At 36.2% G+C, this 17,316-nt stretch overlaps 1 long non-coding RNA gene across 1 annotated transcript; it reads right to left on the reverse strand.

The window, feature by feature from the left end:
* Nucleotides 1–14,988: 14,988 nt before the first annotated feature.
* Nucleotides 14,989–15,603, reverse strand: LOC115921820. Its single transcript, XR_004063127.1, has 3 exons — nucleotides 15,415–15,603; nucleotides 15,115–15,116; nucleotides 14,989–15,027 (listed from the first exon to the last, which is right to left on the reverse strand). It is a non-coding gene; the product is annotated as an uncharacterized LOC115921820 (long non-coding RNA).
* Nucleotides 15,604–17,316: the final 1,713 nt, after the last annotated feature.

Here is a 17,316-nt window from a genome sequence, read left to right on the forward strand (position 1 = left end):
CGGGACGGACGTACGGACGTACAGACGGACGTACGGACGGACGTACGGACGGACAACCCGAAAACATGATGCCTCCGGCACCACCTTCGGTGGCGGAGGCATAAAAAGCATTTGGTTTTCTCTCTCACACTATAATTGTACTGCAAAAGTATACAAAATATATGATAACTCTTAATACCCCTTGAAAATTAATGAATACTTCATTGTTTGTAGAAGATAAATTTGCTTTGTTTTTCATGACAACTTACAGTAGAAGATAGTCAAGGAGGGTTCATTAGGCCTGTCCCCATCAGCTCGAGTTTGCCAAATGACCCGCTATTTTGACTACCCCAATCACAAATTAACCAGTTAATTTGCGTCCTCATCAGTTAGCGGGATATTTGGTTGAGAAAATATCCTGAGAAATCTTGGTCTTTTTTCCAAAATATCCCGCTATTTGGGAAATAGCGGGCTAATTTGTAGCCGTCCGAGCTAGTTTGTGATAAGCATATCGGTCTGGTGAAAACGCAGTTTCGAGCTTTGGGATAATATTGAGAGTCTGAAAATGGCGGGTTATTTGGCAACCTCAAGCTGATGAGGACAGGCCTATAGTGATAATGAGCCATTGATAATGACCTTTAAAAGGGGAAGGTTTCACTTTTTTTAAAGTGGATTGTGGATTCATAAACACTGCCAGCAACTTTTCAAATGAAAAACTCAGTTTTCACTTCCACTCTAAGCATCCTTGTATGACAGTAACATGATAACCCCAAACACCATTGATTCCATGAATATCTTTAATGGAGTAGTAGTGCTTCACAATGAAAGTAGTGTCTGATAAAGGCCACAATATACATGCAATACCACTTCACATAGGGTTACAAGTGATCTGCCCTACATTGACCAAGGGAAGCAACTCTTAATTTGCACAGATTTTTATAATATCCTAATTAAGAAGTTTTAAAAACCCTTCAGTTATTCTTATACTGTAAAACTTGACATTTGTGAGTAAAAGCCTTAATGCCACAATATACATGCAGTATCACTTCACACAGGGTTACAAGTGATCTGTCCTACATTGACCAAGGGAAGCAACTCTCAAATTGCACAGATTTTGACAATTTCCTAATTTAAAAAAACTACTTCACTGGAGGGCTTCAATAGAGCGCTTCCACCCAGCATCTAGACCAAGAACTAGATAGTTTATTCCTCAGCACTACATCCTGACTTATGGATCCTGCTGAGTATTGTCGTAGAAGTAGAAGAAGTAAACTGTAAAATGTGATATCGGTGAGCAAATGCTCAAGAGCAAATGCTCAATATGTTCTCTCCACTTTCAGGGGTTAATAACATGAATATTTGACAAATTTAAGATGAAAGTTGATTACTTTATTCCAAAGTATGTAGTAAAATGCCGGTCTAATTTATTTTAAGCAAACAATATTACAAAATATAATTTTGTCTGTTGAGAGCCAGAAGGGCATTTATCTCAAATACTTTAAAACATAGTTAATGTCCTTCTGGACCTAAAAAGACAAATTATGCTGTATTTCTTCAGTAGAAACCTCTCATGGAATTCTTTCTTATTGTATTGTATTTCATAAAATATTTTTGTCAATTATAAATTTATGATATATTTAAAGCGTAACAAAAAATGTGCAACACTGAAAGGAATACATGTGTATACCTAGACGGGCTAACCCATCAAAAGCTCCATAACATTCATAGAATATATACATGACTAGTTTCCTTCAAATCTCTTGAACATTCAAAGAACATGACTAGTTTCAAGGGGAAGGGAATGACTAATTGCACTGAACATTAAATGATACATGTCCCTACTTCTAGCGTCCATCGTTCATATTTTTCGGGAATTTTTTCGGCTCATCTGATCGATGACTGCACGCATCGTCCCCAATAAGGCCAATATCCCTGTCTAAACAAACAACCGGCTGAGCCGCTCCTGTTTTTCCAGCTATGGTTTCATCTGCCATGACAAGTATCGGCTTTTATTCTATTAGGCCCGGGAACCTAAATTGTCCTGCGTCACACGTAGGACTCTCCGCGACTTCGTCCAAGAGATGGAGGGAGGGAAGGAGGGAGAGAGAGAGAGAGGGGGAGAGAGAAAGATGGAAAGAAAGAAGGGGAGAGAGGGAGAGAGAGAGACAGAGGGAGAGAGGGAGAAGGATGGGACAAAGTGATACAGGGGCCATAAAAGCGGCAAGATGACATTTGAGGACCGCTCTGTTTAAGTGGGCTACATCTTTGCTTGTATACATAAACATATTAACCGTTGTTCCACGATGAAGATATGCAGAGGTAGAGGTCATTTCTACATGTGAAAGCGGGACAAATACTTTTTAAATGCTTCCTCTTAACAATACATCTACTGGAAACCTTCAACAGGGCTTCCCACTAACTTTTTAGGAATGGGTCCAAAATGAACATTTTTAGAGTCTCTATATGTACGCCCTATGTGAAAACTTTGCCATTTTGAGGGAAAAGACTTAGATTTTGGACCCCTGTGTGTCCCGGGCACATGTCCATGCGATGCAGGATAAATATTGATCAATACATTCTGAAGAGGATAAGTCTTTTTCTTCTTCCCTGAAGAATTTTAAAGTGATACCTAGAGATATATTAAGACAAAATATGTGAAATTTCTTTTTTTGAAACATTTGATGAATGTGACAAAACTCTTTCGCACACCAACCAAAAAGATAACATATTGATTTCCATCACCTTCTCTTTCCGGAGTCACGCGGTATGAACATTTTCATCTTCATGTATCTTTTCCTAGTCATTCGTTGTGCAAACATGAAAAAATGAATCTTACATTTGTCAATTAATGAGCCAATATTTTACGGGTGCAAGCTCATTCTATCTGAATATCAACAAAAAAAATCATCATCTCCTGCTAGAGAAGTTATTTCATGTCATAATACTTATATAATTCATATGAAGACAAATATTATGACCTTCAAGCCAATATAGGTTTTGTTAAAATATATTTTATGAAGCTTTTTTACATTTATGAAGCTCATTGATTGAAATTATGCTGAATAACCAATCCAACCTTGAAACAGATATCCTCGTATTCTTTTCAAATTAATATTGATTTGAAAATATATGCATCATTGATATTTTACAGACCTCATATTGATTGTGATTTTATTGACTAAATGTAGGGACCTAGTAATAAATCAATAAGTTTGAATAGAAATATTGTATTGTAAACTCTACGGAAATTACGAATAAATGTTGCTTTTGCATTACAATTGTCTCCGCAAAACAAAGGTATATATATATTGATTATGCACTTTGGAAATACAATGCGTTATTTGAGGATTCTTCACAAGGCTCAGGCAGTCATAATACATTGGAATTAACTGGCAAATCATTGAAGGGGAAATCCTGAGTGATATCAAGTTGGTTTTAATAGGAGCAGACAAATGGGAGAAACAGGTCAGTGAAAAGTTTGAGCAAAAAGCGATTAAAAATAAGAAAGTTCTGAATATTTCAAGGTTCCATCAATCAAACACAGATTGACAATTCTGTGACCTATCTTACGAGCTCCCCTCTCATTTGCCTTGTTTCTCTTCAGATAATGTTCAATCATACATCCGACAGAAACATGTTATTGCAAATATGTTTTTATACAACCCCTGTATGCAACGAGTAAATTCCGTCATCAATAACTAAGAAAATGAAAGTTAATGACATTTTCTGTACAGAGCAGATCGGAGAGGACCTCACAAGATACGTCACAGTGTTGACAAGTTGTGTTTCACCGATGACAACTTTAAAAATTCATAACTTTCCCATTTTTGAACGGATATTGCTCAAACTTTCGTTATTTTATTTCTATCATTGTTCTTCTTTTATCAAACCAAGACGATATCAGGGTGGACTTCCCCTTTAATAGAAAATATTAATCGAGTTTCAGCCCCTCGTGGGAAGCGGCTCTGCTTTGGCTTTGGCCTGTTGGTTGTGGCACGGTTGCAGGGAGCAGCGAGGCGGCAGAATCGATGGTTCCTCGTTACCGGGGAAAACATCTATTCACATGACATCCAATTTGACTGGAGCCTTTCATTCAATTTAAACTTGTTCTTCCATCTCCCAAACTAATCAATTTACCAGCCCGCAATGCCAGAATTCATCCTATCTAGGTCAGCTTGAAGAACTGTTCGATTTCGACCCCTTTATTTTTTCCCTTTTAGATGCTGCTGCACTGCCACCTTAATGTGTTAGAGATAGACATATAAAATTCAACTTGCACATGTAAAAAAAAGGCATTAGAAATTTCACAACTGGCTTTCAAATCAATATTGTGAAACCAAACGTCACTTAGCAACATTAATTATTTAATATAAGTTCTCTCTCGTTTCACTTTCTACCATCCCTTCTCTCTCTCTCTCTCTCTCTCTGTCTCTCTCTGTCTCTCTCTCTCTCTGTCTCTGTCTCTCTTGCATCACGAAATGCCATTTATGATCAATTTGCAAATTAATTTGCTCCAACTCTGCTCCATCATTTATTAATACTTATCGAAAACGCAATCATATAAAAATGACTCCTGTATTACGCTCGAGCCAAACATGGTGATCACACCTACATGTATTGTCAATCTACTGCCATTAATTTGGCCCTGGTTATGTTAAATTTGTCAGAAATACTATTCTCTACACGTTGGACTACAGTGAAGACTTCTAATAGAATCAAACTGATTAATTTTACATTAACTGACATCTCTTGTCAGCTTATAATCCAAAATAAAAAAAAAATTAAAAAGTTGTTTGAATAAGGGAGTTTACAGATACAATCTGCGCATGGGCAGATAAAGGTCATTTGTACCAAAATGGTAAAACCCACAGAGATGAATACTGGATATGCGCTCATGAAAGTTATGTAACATTATTCATTTATGCACCAACGGTACATTCTATGATACAAAGCTGGAAGTATTCTTTTCAAGAGGTCAAACAAAAGGTATTAATGAAGCACATCTAGGACTTTGGCAGCTATTATTCTAAGATGCTCAAAGTGGAACTTCTCCATGTGTAATAGATCTGTTGATATTTGGGGTCATTTGTACCATGTGCCTTCTGTAAACTCCCTTATTAGGATGGATTGTTAATTTTAGTGACACTTTCTAAATACTTTTGACAATACAATCAGTCTCCTTTTCCAAAGAACCTGAAGCCCTTGTAAAGATTAAACCTTTTTCTATTCCATATTTCATTCACTTTATGAGTACTAAAATAAAAAAGAATAGTAGAATAAAAGTAATTGTGTTAGAATACATGTACTTGAAAAAATTACGAATCTGCTATGCCAATAGTTGGCTAGTATAATATACCTATTGTTTCCATATTTTCCTCTAGCATACCGGTATATATAGGCCATTCTTTTCTAATATGAAAATTCCTAATAAATGAATTTCAGAATCTCTTCAATACGCACTACTGCCTTATCAGGAAGCAATTGATATCAATAGACTATAGTATTGTAAGAAAAGAGAATGGGGCTTCCTCCCCACTTCCTTGTACACAAAGGAAACGATTCTACACAGTACCCAATGTATCCAATGTTGCTCAGTATAGGGTAGATTGGCGCAATGCAGTGGCAGGAAAAGTCATGTCCGGGAGGCAAAATGAAGAATCTTTGAAAGTCCTAATTTCATCACATAGACTTAGGTTATGAACCTGGTAAATACATTTTCAGTCAAACCTGGTTAAGTGACCACCTGTCTACAAAGATCACAGTTTTTGTTTCCCTTGAAAATAGTTTCTCATTGAAAAATGTACTAAAGGAACCTGTCTACAGTACATAGATCACATATTTTTTTTCCTTTAAAAATAGTTTCTCATTGAAATGTGTACTAATGAAACCTGTCTACAAAGACCACTTGTCTACAAACTTCCTTTGTGCATTTGGGCCTATGGGTTTATGCCTTCTGTCTCCAAACAGACGACATTCTTTCCTACATACAGTAGCTTGCTGCTTATATACGAGACAGACAAGGACAAAAAATGACCATTCTAGGAAATGCTTTCAACGAATATGAGATTCATCGAGAGTTTGGTTCGGGATTGAATATGGATTGAAGTTTGATCCGCTGCCCTGGGAATTATTCTCTTTCATAAGCAAGTCAAAATAGACGTTTTACATTAGAATGCCGTCGAACGGATTAGGTTCTGTCTTTCCAGGAAATTCCTAGTCCATTTAGCTTCTTATTATAGGAAAGAGTGTCCTTGACGGTAATGTTAGCTGCATGCAGAGAGAAACAGGATTTGAGAAGTACTTCCTTAAACTTCCTATGTCTGAACAGTAGAACATATTGTCGATTGATAATTAGAAGGAAGCGTATCTCCATTTTGTGGGTATTGGAGATATCAAAGATATATCTCTTTGGAGCTATTAAGTGGCCATTATATAGCCTACAACAATGACCACTTTGCATTATTACACGAAAGCAGTAATTACATTATCTAGTTGTGTTTTCATTCAAATGTTATTGGAAGGAAAAGTAGAAGGTACAAGTCAGACCAAGAGGAAACCAAGACCTAAGTGGGACAGAGAACATTAAGACTTCAATAATGAATTATCAACAAATGTAAATTCTGTAGATGTGTGACCATTTGAGACCAATGCCAGTAAATGGTGAGAGTAAACTATGGCATGAATGGCCTGCCATAGTTGAGTCCAACTTAAATTTGATCTAAGTCTTTGTGAAACACCCCCAGGAGTGGAATGATACTGCACGTATGTACTAGAATAGCAGATAACAGAGAAGTGCGAACAAAATGTAGCAACCAACCTCCCAAGCTGGGAGAAGATACCTTGATATATATATATATATATATATACATATATAGGCGTGAAGAAAATGGTCTAGGAATGTGAGACGTAGCTGTACTTTACAATTTTATTACGAGCTGTAAAGTACAGCTACGTCTCACGTTCCTAGACCATTTTCTTCACGCCTACATATTCAGGAACACCCATTGTCATGTCAGAGTTGAGAATTCTCGCACTTATATATATATATATATATATATATATACATAGACATTGTGACCCTACTTTATTTTTTTTAAAGGAAAGTAATTATGACTTCAGTTTCTCCTTGTCCCGTGCTTGTAACACCAGAAGCATACACTTCAAGCAAAACAGGAACTGCACAGTAGGGCCTGCGTCCTTCAAAAAGAAACAAGTATGGCTGTATATCACATGTACCAGTTACTGTTCTCCTAGCATGTGATTAATGAAAATCAGTTTCACTATCATTAATAGTATTTTAGTATTCTTTATTCATTGTTGACTGACAGACAGTAGAGTACTCAGCCCATTGTTGATGGTGTACTTGTTCATTAATTCCTTTCACTTCTCTCCTCCATTTAAGTCTTTTAATTGCATTGTGTCTTACATTCCAGCTGCTAATTTTATTGATATGCATTAATGACATGTTGTTTATCATCAAGACTGAAACAGCTAGAAGCCTAATTGACATTATAAACTGTTTGGATACTTCTTCTAACAATTAAATCTGTTTAAAGGCCTATTTGATATCAATGTGATTGTTCCCTTTAATATACGTGTACGTGGTATGCTGCAGGTAGACAAAGTTTTAAAGCAAACAGTTAATTAAGCCAAGATAAAACCTCTCTTACACTTCAGTTTCATGTATGTTGCATGCAAGAGAATACTGCGGTCGCGTTGTCCCTAGTCGTATTATACCCGATTGGCCCAGAGTTAGGCCACGGGAAAGACACATAGTCTCATCATGCTACACTCCCTTTAATTGACATTATCAAATGTTTGGATGCTTCTTTTAACAAGTAAATCTGTTCAAAGTCCTAATTGATAGCAACGTGATTGTTCCCTTTAATATACTTGTACCGGTACTTGGTATGTTGCACGTAGACAGAGTTGTGAAGCATACAATTAATAAAGCCAAGTTAAAACCCATCTCACTCCCTCTCTCTATTTCTCTTTCTCTTTCTCTTCGATTTTCTCGTGATTTATTTCTCTCTTCCTCATGTTTCCCTCTCTCTCTCTCTCTCTCTCTCTCTCTTTCCCTCTGTTGCTTTCTTTCTCTTTTCTCGCTTTCTCTCCCCCTTATGTCCCTAACATATATATATACTAATGCTTTAATTTATTATTCTTAAAATTAATGCTCTTTCAGCTATCATAACTAAGACATGTCTACATTATGATATTGCTTTAATTTCATATTTGTAGCACTAATGTTCTTTCTCGTTGAATTAAAGTTTTTTCAGCTATCATTAGACATGTTTACATATATACTAATGCTTTCATTCAATATTTGTATTATTAATGCTCCTTTTGCTCTCATAATAGGATATGTTTACATGCACTAATGAGTTTATTAATAGGTGCAATGATGCATTAAACAATGTCGCCGCCCTCTTACATGGCATTTTTAAAGTAAACACAATCTCTTCAAGTATGTAATAGCACTATGAAGAGCGGTACAACATTGATACTTGTACTGGGCCAGTGTTTTTACATGCTTGTTTATTTAACTCTGTCTGGCCTTTCGGGATGGGAATTCAATTCAAGCGGGAATGGATCTATTTGAACAAAGATAACAAATCTAATTGAATAGTACAGCCCTCATTAGATTTAATAATTGCCTAATTTCATTAATTATTAATCGCCCGAATGGCGGGAATAGATAAGAATTGACCCGACATGTATTTCTCTATGCTATACATCCAGGTAAACAATAAGTAAACAACTATTACGAACGTCATACCGACGGCAGGTCTGTTTGAAGATACTAGCATGGCAAAATGCCTAATTAGATTACAGATCATTTTCATCAGAATAAATGATAAGTTGATAACGCATGGTTTCTCGGAGTGTGATTCAGTGGTTGAAGTTAAAGATGCAGAATTCAATTTAGAGTTTCAGTAGGGAAATTTGTTACTACAAATAAAATATTACCGGTATGCATTATTCTGACTTGTGCCCTTGTGAATTTGATTATACGTCTTTGGGCTGACAGGTTTCTATTTAATCATTACAAATTCAATTTTCAGGACAATGATGTGAATTCATTATATTTTTTCCTTCATCTCTTTCTCCTCTGTTTAATATCTTTTTTCTTACAACTCTCTCATCACTATACTGTGTGCTGGTGTATATGTGTCTTTTTTCTCTTTTCCACTCATTCTCTCTCCAGTTTTATATATATATATATATATATATATATATATATTTCTCCCCCTTCCTCCCCCCCCCCCTCTTCTCTCTCTCTCTCTCTCTCTCTCTCTCTCTCTCTCGATCGATCGATCGACCTATTTCTGTATCTCCCCTAATACACCTCTCTGTATCTTTCCCGCTCCCTCCCCCTCTCTTCACACCTCTCTGTATCTCTCTCCTTCCCCCTCTCAGTCTTTCACATTCTCTCTCTCTCTCTCTTTCACCTTCTCTCTCTATCTGTTTCTTCATCTATACCTCTTTCTTCTTTCTTTCTCTTTCTCTCTCCCCATTCATCTCTCTGACATGCACCCAATCGAAACTTTACAGTCTATGGTTTTTCCGAGACTTGGATCAATAGTGATAATCTGAGTACCTTTTGTATTGATGGTTACTCATTTGTTCATACAGATAGGAGAGTAGGGAGAGGAGGCGGTGTTGGACTTTTAATTTCTAATACAGTAAATTTTGATATAAGAAAACATATACTAACTGATTCTGATGACTATGAGTCACTTTTTATAGAAATACATGTACCAAGAGGTAAACATATTGTTGTAGGTATTGTATATAGAAAGCCCCAATCTAGTATTAAGAATTTTATAGAAACATTTGATAATTGTTCGAAAAGTTTAAGCAATGAAAATAAACTGGTGTATATAATGGGTGATTACAATATAAATTTATTAATGTATAGTCAACAATATGTTAATGAATTTTTGAATGTATTATATGCATCATCGTTCTTACCATTAATCGATAAACCCACACGTATAACAGAAACTAGCGCTACTCTTATAGATAATATTTTTACAAATAATTTATCTTCTAATATTTCATCGGGTATATTTTACACTGATGTGACCGACCATTTACCAGTATTTCAGATAACGGCTAACCATAACCTTAATCATAATACAAATAATAATAATATTCATAGATATGTTATCAATAAAAAAAACATAAATTGTTTCATGCAAGATCTAGATAACACAGTCTGGGAAGATGTGTATAATTGTTCAAATGCCGATATAGCTTATCAACACTTTTTGAAACAATTTCTGTCCAAATATGAGAAAAACTTCTTAGTAAAAAATATTTCTCTAAAAAAACATGCAATTTGTAAAAAACCTTGGATGACAAAAAAAGTGTTAAAGATGGTAAATAAAAAGAACATAATGTATAAATTATATTGTAAACATCCATCAAACAATAACAAGATGAGATATAAAAAATGTCGAAATAGTGTAAATAAATGTCTAAAAGAAGTTAAAAGATTACATTATTTCAATGAATTTAAAAAACATAAAGGTAATATGAAAAAAACTTGGGATGTTATTCGAGATATTCTAGGAAAATCTTTAAATAAAACACCTGCTAGCTTCAATGTAGATGGTCGTGACATATATGATAGTAAAGATATTTCTGATATATTTAATAACTTTTTTATCAACATTGGTCCATCTATGTCAAGTACTATTCCAGTTGATAGTGACATATCTTATCAATCTTTTTTACCACCTCCCTGCGAAAAGTCATTATATTTTAAACCTGTTACTGAAAACGAATTAATCAATATTGTCAGCGGAATAAAGAAGAGTAAAAGCACAAGTATTGATAACATAAGTTCCATTGTTGTAAAGAAAATTATATTTTACATAACCAAACCGTTACTTTATATCTTCAATCTTTCACTATCAACTGGAATAGTTCCTACAAATCTAAAAATTGCAAAGGTAATCCCAGTGTACAAAAAGGGTGATAACCGCAATATATTGAATTACAGACCCATTTCTATATTACCTTTTTTCTCAAAGGTATTAGAAAAAATTGTATTTACACGTGTTCATAGTTTCCTTAGTGATAATGTAATATTGAATTCATGCCAATATGGTTTTAGGAAAAATAGATCGACTGAAATGGCATTGATTGATTTGCATAATTATTTGATTTCATGTATTGCAAAAAAATGTCACACTATCGGATTATTTTTAGATTTAAGCAAAGCTTTCGACACAATTGATCATAATATAATGCTTTATAAGTTAAGAAATTATGGATTTCGCGGGCTTGTTTTAACTTGGTTTGAGAATTATTTAACAAATAGAAGTCAAGTGGTATATTTCAACGATGTTACTTCAAATAATTTACAAATTGTGTGTGGTGTACCACAGGGTTCAATCCTGGGTCCGTTGCTTTTTTTACTCTATATTAATGATCTTTCCAATTGCTCATCTGTTCTTAAACTTGTACTCTTTGCTGATGATACCAACATTTTGATTAGTCATAATGATATTACACAGTTACAAATTATGCTTCATACTGAACTACAAAATGTATCTACATGGTTCAATTTGAATAAGCTATCTATTAATGTAGAAAAAACTGTATATATGTACTTCTATAACTTAAAAAGTAACAAAAACAATGTACATGATCTGGTGGTTAAAATCAACAAACTTGATATAAAACGAGTCTTTTCTACCAAATTTTTAGGTATTGTAATTGATGAAAATTTATCTTGGAATAGCCAAATTCTTGCCGTAACTAATAAGACTTCAAAAGGTGTTGGTATCATTAGCAAACTACGTTATCTCTTACCTAAAGAAATTCTTATTCTACTATATAATACATTGATTTTGCCTCATCTTAGTTATGGAAATATTGTTTGGGGAATTACATATCCATCAAAGTTAGATAAACTTTTAAAATTACAAAAGAGAGTAGTTAGATGCTGTACTTTATCTGATTTCCATGCACATTCTAAACCTTTATTTCTCAAACTGAAAGTACTTGATATATATCAGCTTAATAAGTATTTAGTAGGATTAATGCTCTTTAGATATGTTTACACATCACTGCCTGAAAATCTGCAAATGCTATTAACTTTTAACAATGAAATCCATAACTATAACACTCGTCATAGAGAGAAATTTCATATATTCAAATGTACAACAAACTTTGTGTCCTTTTCTTTTAAACATACTGCACCTCTTGTCTGGAATGCACTCCCTCAGGAAATATGTCAAACTAGAAATTTTAATGGATTTAAAAGGAAACTCAAATCTTATTTATTAGCGAGTACATAACCCCTGTATACTATTTTATGTGATAAAAAGAATTTCATTTTTTTGTTTTTTGTTCCTTCTTCACTTATATATATATATTTGTTTCGTTTTGTATTGTTTTGTTATTGTCCAGTAAATTATTTATGTACATACATGTAGTTATCTATTGCAAAAATATTTTAATTCAAACCTTTGGCACAGCCTCGACAAGTTCAAATTTATTTGAACTTTTGCAGTGACCCAAATTCCATTTGATTTCTTTACCTTTTTGATTAGTGACATTCTGATGTTTGTATAACTTGTATTTCTTTTTCTTTTCTTTTTTACACTTGTATTATCTTTTATATACATATATGTTTTTTATTGAATGGAATGAATAAATCTTGAATCTTGAATCTTGAATCTTGAATCAGAATCAAACTACATGCAACTCCTCAATCGATCACGATCCAAACCACAATATTATAATTATTGGAAGATTTGCAATAGATATGGGTCGCTCTTGACTCATTACATCAAAAAGCTCTCAGGTACTCTCAAATTACTTCATTTAAAAACATTCTTGTGACAAAAAAACGATGCTTACATGTTAAAAAACAATGCTCTGTTGAGAGTCAAAAGGGCATTGACTTCCTAAACACTCTTCTGTTCCTCAATAGACAATAAATATTTGTTTACAATGTTATGGTCTTTCCGAAGCACTTAGCTGGATCAAACATCAGGATCAGACACTATACCCTTTCATTTATATTAAAATCAGTTTCTGTCGTGTAAACAATTGTAAACGAGGCATTGCAGTACCTACAAATTACGACAAAGCGCATTATGGATCTCTTATGGCAGAGATCAATGACAATGCTATGCATACTGTGAACTCAAAAGATTATCATCCAATTATGGCATTAGGTATTGACATGCCAAATATACTAACCACTTGAGGTTCCATAAAGTTATACAGGATTGGAGAGTACTGTTTGGATTGGTGTTTATGGTACTAGTACACTGCTTGGATTGAAACATTAAGGTCTGTTCAGATATGGCGTGGTAAACCGCCGCAAAACGCTATTGCGTTTAAAAAAAAAAGTGTGAATGACTAGCAACTGTGCGCAATAAAGGACTTTTACGTCATCAGTGAGCTTTGTAATATAAGATACAGAAATATGAAGCTCGTTTACATTTTCACATCGTTATTACAAAAGAAAGTTGAGGTGTAGCCTTGTCATATCTGAACGAGCCTTTATCCGTGTAATAGCTACTGTCGCATGCTAGTTGGTGGTTTTAAAGAAACTGATAGAAGTCAGACAATATAAACTACAGATCTAATCATTCAGTTCCTTGGAACTTCATGTAGGACAAGGTTAATTGTGTGACAGCAAACTTAATTATTGCTATACATTTATATTGTCTGAATCAACAATTATCAAGTGTTCACTGGCTTTCTTTCACTCCCTCTCCCTCTCTCTTTCTTTATATTCTCTCTCCCAAAATCTCTCTTTCTCACCCCTTCAACTCTCTCTAAGTTCTTCCCTCTCTCTCTTTCTTCCTCTTCCCCCTCCTCTCCTTCCCATCCTTTCCACCTCTCCCACCCTCTCTCTCTCTGTTTCTCTCCCTTTCTCTCTCCTCTTCCTCCTCTACTTGCTTCCCCACTTCTCTCCTCTCCCCCTCTCTATCTCTCCATCTTTCTCTTCCTTCCCCTCCTCCTCTCCCTCTATCTCTCTCCTTTTCTCTCTCCTGTCTCCTCCCCACTTCTCCCCTCTCTATCTCTTCCTGAAAGTGAGAACTTCTTATCCAAAGCATTAAACCCACCGACATGTCTTTCTTTACATGATAGTTTCACATCTCCTGCAGATAAGGCCATTTTCTGGATGTAACGTCCTCTTGAGCCTATAGAAACAGCGATGCCTCTCATAGCAGTCAATATATCTACATGTATTTGCATCATATCACACAAGAGCTGTTATTTGCGCAAATTCTTGAGGAACACATCATAATTTGGAAAGCTCAGCTATAGGCAAACCAATGGTGGAATTGTATTTGGAGAATTCCACTCAAATTCTTTCATACCTCTCTGTGTCCCTCATGACAGTGTCAATGGTGCTAACTTGGTTGATTAATATCATGGCGTTATATTGTAAAGCACTGTAACCAACTGCCCAGGCTCTATTCATATAATGTATATACATGTATATGGCATAACGTCAGTAAATTTTGCGCAAATTCTTGAGGAAAACAATGTAATTTGAAAATCAAACAAACAGTGAAAATTGTATCCTGGAATTCAACTCTATGCTTTCATACCTCTCCCTGTCCCCCATGACAGTGTCAACAGCACTTAATTGGTTGATTATATCATGGCGTTATTATATTATGTCGTTACGATGTACAGCACTGTGACCAACTGCCCAGGCTCTATTCTTATACTGTATATACTTCTCTTATTAAAAGTTTTTTTGTTATACTGGTACCCTGCTCTGTAATGCGCCTGCCACATTGAAAAATATTTCAGGTGTAATAGCTTCATGTAATAGCCTATAGTGGAGGCCTTCTCATCCTACATCCATGACATACATCAATTTCCTGCCATCTACTGCATCATTTTACAGCGTGAATCACTTTTTAACAGCCCATGATCCTGTAATTCCTGTTATAACATGGCCTCGCCAATTATTTCTATTCCATATCCCTCTCCTCCCCCCCCCCCCCTCACTGTCCTCATGTCCCTACCCCCTCTTCATGTAATGGCCCCCTCCCAATTCTCGCTACCCCAAATAGCGATTCTGCCGAGATCCGGGGAAAATCCTGAAAACGCGCATTGCATTATGGGATAGCTTTTCGACATTACAGCTTCCTGTGCAGGCGTTCGTGATCACAACCCTCTCTTTCACGGTAGAGTTTAACGGCCTTTTGTGCTAAAGTCACTAATTCTGCCCGAAGCTTTCCATTGCATATTATAATCTGTACAAATTACACTGATTGGCATCGATTTTAGCGTGCGTGAAAACTCTGCACAGCGAACACAGGCGCTAGCGCCAGCGGGATGGGACTCTATACCGGAAGTTGTAGTGACGACCCGAGAGAGTGAAAATTACCTCGTCTCGCGAATTTCGAGATTTTCGTACCTATTTAGGGTAGCGAGAATTACTATCAAATGATTTGTAACCTTCTATGGTGTCATCTCACAGCTAATAAAACTCCCATCCATAATCCTGTTACCCAATTATTTCACCTCCCGCTCCTCTCACCCCCTCCCCGTCCTTGTGTCCCGACCCCCTCCCACTATTAAATGATTTGTAGCCTTCTATGGTGTCATCTCACAGCTAATAAAACTCCCATCCATAATCCTGTTACCCAATTATTCCCCTCCCCCCCCCCCACCACCCTTGTGTTCCTACCCCCTCCTAATGGGCCCCCTCGCACCATCCAATGAATTGTAACCTTCTATGGTGTCAACTCACATTTAATAAAAGTCACATTTATAATCCTGTTACCCAATTATCCCCCCCCCTCCCTCTCCCACTGCCCTTGTGTCCCTACCCCCTCTTAATGGGCCCCCTCCCACTATCCTTGATTTTTAACCTTGTACGGTGTCATCTCACAGTTAATAAAAATTCAAACTCACCTCCATAACCCTGTACCTCAATTATCCCCCCCCCCCCTCCACCACCATTCTCCCTGGCCTCTCCCACTATACAATGATTTGTAACCTTCTACGGTGTCATCTCACAGCTAATAATTATAACTCACATTCATAACCCTCTTACCCAATTGTTTCCCCTGCCTCCCCCCTCCCCCCCCCCCACCATCCTCTGCCCTTACCCCCTCCTAATGAACCCCATCCCACTATCAAATGATTTGTAACCTTCTATGGTGTCATCTCACAGCTAATAATTATAACTCACATTCATAACCCTCTTACCCAAATATTTCCCCTCCCTCTCTTTTCTACTCATCCCACCAACAACCCCCCATTCTTGTGTCCTACCCCTCCTGATGAACCCCCTCCCACCATCCAATGATTTGTAACCTTCTATGGTGTCATCTCACAGCATGAATGAATTCCTAACGACCCATGTTCATCCCTGTATCATGTCCCTCTCATTAAACACCTCCTTGTTTGTTTTCCTCCGTCTCTCACACTCCACTAATTTCGATCGGGATCCTTCTCCAAACAACCCCTGCCTTTCAAAACCACTTCAATTTCATCTCCTCTCTCGGTCATTCAGTTTCATTTTTACTTTTCCCTTATTTCTTTTCCTTCTATTTCTTGCACTACAATTCTCTGCTTATTCTCTTTAAAAAAAATTAATCTCATTAACTTTCACCTATTTTTATCGTGTTTCTGCTTTAATTTGAAGTATCCTTGTAAAGATATGTACTATCCCTTCTCTCTCTCTCTCTCTCTCTCTCTCTCTCTCCCATCCTGTATAAAATATCTTCTCTTCTCTCCTTTCATGTTCTATCCCTCTATAACTCTCTCTCTCTCTCATTTTGTGTACTATTTATTCTCTTCCCCTCTCCTTTCCTTATATATGCTATCTCTCTCTCTCTCTCTCTCTCTCTCTGCTTCTATCCTTTCTCCAACTACCTTTATATATCTCTATCTCTCATCCTGCATCATCCACGATCTCACCACATCCGCTATCCCTTTTAATGCAGCGTTGGGTTGCAGTGTAACTGCATTCTGGTACATCCAGGGAAACTGCATCGTATCACATGACCTGTCTCCATGACCCATCCCTTGGTCTACCAAGCAAGTTAATCGCATTTCTACATTATATGTCGGCTGCTGACAGCAAGAAGGGCACCTCACGTTTCCTTTCACAAATCTACATTGGATTGAATGCCCTTCTAGCTCTCACCAGGGGGGTGTTTCACAAAGATCCTAAGTAGAACTTAACTTTAAGTTGGACTTAAAAATTATGGACAGCCATTGGAGTCTTAAAATGAAATATATTCAAAAGCAGAAATTCAAGTATTTTAGACTTTTTATAAATTCAACATCCAGAACATGAAATCTCCTTGATGATAGACAATATGAATGATT

This window comes from Strongylocentrotus purpuratus, unplaced genomic scaffold (genome assembly GCF_000002235.5).
Source record: "Strongylocentrotus purpuratus isolate Spur 01 unplaced genomic scaffold, Spur_5.0 spur5_scaffold_10, whole genome shotgun sequence".
Lineage (NCBI taxonomy): Eukaryota > Metazoa > Echinodermata > Echinoidea > Camarodonta > Strongylocentrotidae > Strongylocentrotus > Strongylocentrotus purpuratus.